The following is a 3,558-nucleotide window of genomic DNA, read 5'->3' as shown; positions in this document are numbered from 1 at the left end:
AATAAAAATAGATGCTGCTGATATTATCAAAACCAAAATCAAAAGTCACAGTGAGCAAAAATCTTTTTTTAAGTACAATTCTATTTGAAATCTTTCCTGAAAGATGATATGCTCCCTTAGTGCCAGTGGAGCCTATATTTAAATCTCAGAGGTCGGTTGATTACAATATTCTATGGTGCTGACCAGAAAGGAATCTTATTTCCAAGTGATGAATTTGAGATTGACCATTAAGGTTTGTAGGACTTCTCTGCATAAGTACTGACAAGGGAACATAAGCCTTGTGAGTAACAAATTGAACTCCAATCCATTGACTTTCTGTCAAACATTAGCCAACTTGCAGATATGAGCTGTCTATACCCGGGGCAGGGAGAGTAGTCTAGAAGGATAAAGGGGAGACCTTTACTCATCTGAAAGTGTAGTGTGGCCAGAATTTAGCCCCTGGCTCATGGTCAACTTTCTGTTGCCTTTAGCTCAGTAGTAGCCCAGGGCTTACCCTTGCCACATAAACATTCATTGTATAGACTCCCTTGGCTCCCTTTAAAATAGCAACTAAACACACAGTCATCTGCCCCCATTTGTTCTTGCTCTTAAGAAAGATTAAAAGTAAATTGGAATGAGTTCTATCACAGTAGAGACACTGAGAACTTCTACCCAAAATAGATGCCAGATCAGAATTAGAATAGGCTGGGACTCAGATGAAGTGAACTTTCTTGACAAAGGATAGTGTCCTGTTCCAGAACAATCTATAAAATGTTTGTCCTTTTAGTTTGCTTTGGGGCAAATAATGCAAGGAGTTAAAGGGAAAGACAACTTGTAAGGAAGGCATGGGATTTTTTGGCCTCCTAACTGTGTTAGGTTTAAAAGTTTGTAATTGAAGCAGTGGTTACCTTACACTTCACTGCATTTTAAATAAAGAAAGTCTCTAGGGGAAAAATTATTGAGACATAGAAAATTAAACTGCAATGTTTTTCTATGCCATTAAACTATCCCCATAAGAAGTCATTGGCAGTCAATGCCCCAATTTTAAAGACAGATTCATTGTGCTTCTTAGGAGTATCAATGAGAAGGGAAGGAAAACAAAAACACTTGGAAGAAGGTATTTCTCTCAGACTCTTTTTGAGGAGGAAGAACTGGAGGAATGTAAGAAAGGCAGGGCTCACTCAAAGATAGCCATTAAACCCCCTGGTCCCCCTTTTCCACTCAGTGTTTTTCCCCGCATATCTATGTGACTAGGACTCTTTTTCTGGGTGTGATTTGGAAGACTATGAAAGCAGCAGGAATCAGAATTAAGAAAACTGCCTGGTGAAAATGAAAGGCAGCAGAGGTGGGAGGAAAGGGGCTATTTGCATAACTTTCTCCTCAACTAGAGCTATGATTTTTGAGCTCCATTGCCTCAGAACTTGGGGTGGTTTTTGCTTTGTTTTAGTGTGAGTGCCATTATTTAATAATCAGAAATAAAGGTGGGCATGTTAAAAAAAAAAAAAAAAAGGAATTTGTTCTTTGCTGTTGCTTCTCAAAGTATGGTCCACGGGTCAGCAGCATCGGCAGCTCCTGGAGCTTGTTAGGACCACGGACGTCAGGACCCACCCAGACGTGCTGAGTGGTTAGCAGAATCCCCAGTCAGTTTGGATGCACATTAATGTTTGAGAAGCACTGACCTAAAGGATTGATAATCAAAGGGGTTGAGAAGGTAGGTTAATTACCCCTGAATTCAGAGCTCACTCTGTCTGCGGACAGCAGTGCTACTTTGTCCAAGAGGAGAGTAAAAGCACTCCCAGTGTGCTTTTGGAGCATTGACCCTCCCTTTTGGAGCACTGACACTCATAAAAGATCACCTCATTAATTGTTCTCAAACATGCTAGTATGCTCTATATACCAACCGAAAGCAATGAAGGAAGGAAGGAGGAAGGAAGCAATTGAAAGCAAGAGAGAGGGAGAGAGAAAAGGAAAGAGAGAAAAATCTTACATGTTTAGTTTGATTTATTGTGTCCACACATAAGACTAGATGTCTTTTATTTATAGAGCCTGGGATTGGAGTTCCCAAGTGCCATTTCCAGGCCCACGGATTGTCTCTTACTCCCTCCAAAACTACAAACTAGTGAACACTGAGTACACTATGTACTTGACACACATACAGGTGTGGAACTTTACGTAAGACATTTGAGCAATAATACAGGCTGAACTGACATGATGTTATTCTAAGGAGAGTAGATGGAGAGAGTGGTCTGAACAATACCTACAAATTGGAGATGTGGCTAAAAGGGTCCAGAAGACAAGAGTGGATCATCTCAAACACATATGGGGAAAACCCTACTGGCTCAGAAGTCAGGAAGAAGAAAGCTCACAGAGAATTAGCCCCCCGCACAGAAACTTTCATGTGAGAACAGGTCTGTAAAGGGGGAGAATAGGGTTACCCGGCCAGAGACAAGATGACAAGGGGCTGTGGGAATCAGCAGAAATAGTGGAGAATAATGAACTTATTAACTGAATAAATGAAAGCTTTTTATGGAGAGGAGAGTGACCAGTTGATTTCTACATCCATGAAGAATCAAGCCAAAGAAGATAAACTTCCATTAAGCTAAGAAAAACTTGGATTGAAAAATAACCACAGTTTTCTCTAGAGAAATGTACACTTGGGGCTGACATTGGAGACTACAGTCGTAGAGTAATACTGTGGATCTTCTCCTGAAATTTAGTCCAGTAAATAAACAACTGGATAAAATGAACAATAATCAAAACAATAAAAATTTGGGAGAAAGATGTAATGGGGAAAAGATCTCTCTTAGCTTAAGGGGTATTTCTGGGCTGATTGCATGTGGCCAAACTTCATACTTTGTATACCCATTCTGCTGTGTTACGTCCTCTGGATCACCATTTAACGGGAAAGCAAAGATCCAAATCAGCCTGGATCCATTTACTAAGGATGCCTCTGCTGGGGAAATGTGTAAAATCGTGAATAGGCTTCTCAGGGTTACTAAGGTGTCCTTTTGTGAAACCTGCGGAAGTGAAAAGACACCACCAATTCTGGAGTTCTAGATTCCCCCATTTGGGAAATGAATGACCTTCCAACTTTATACTCCATGATTCTAAAGGTGCACCTCTCTGGGAACATGTCTACAAAAGTGTTATGATGCCACTCTGCTGGAAAATGTGTTTTCTGTTCACCTTTAAATCCATCATAAAAATGAGAAATTTCTGTTATTGAAAATATGAAAAAAGCAAAATATCCCTTAATAGAAAAAACAAAAGGGGAAGCCAGGATAGTGGCACTTTAGAAAAATTAATAAGCTCAGTATAATATCTTAGTCAAAGAAAAGCATTGCTTCTGAGACAGATGCCTGTAAATCTCATGGAAGCAGCATTGTTTTGAAATTTCCCCAGCCACAGGAAATTGTATCAGGCACAGGAAGAAGTAGCATTGAAGGCGCTACATTCCTGGCCTGAGTTTCTGGTTCAAGCAGCTAGAACTGGCAATATGTACATTTTAAAAAATTGTCTGGGCTGAACCGTTCTTTGCAGACAGATAAGGGAGTTTTAAGAATCTGGTTGCTTGGGGAC

This window comes from Eubalaena glacialis, chromosome 17 (genome assembly GCF_028564815.1).
Source record: "Eubalaena glacialis isolate mEubGla1 chromosome 17, mEubGla1.1.hap2.+ XY, whole genome shotgun sequence".
Taxonomy (NCBI): Eukaryota; Metazoa; Chordata; class Mammalia; order Artiodactyla; family Balaenidae; genus Eubalaena; species Eubalaena glacialis.
Note: the sequence above shows the minus strand (reverse complement) of the source record.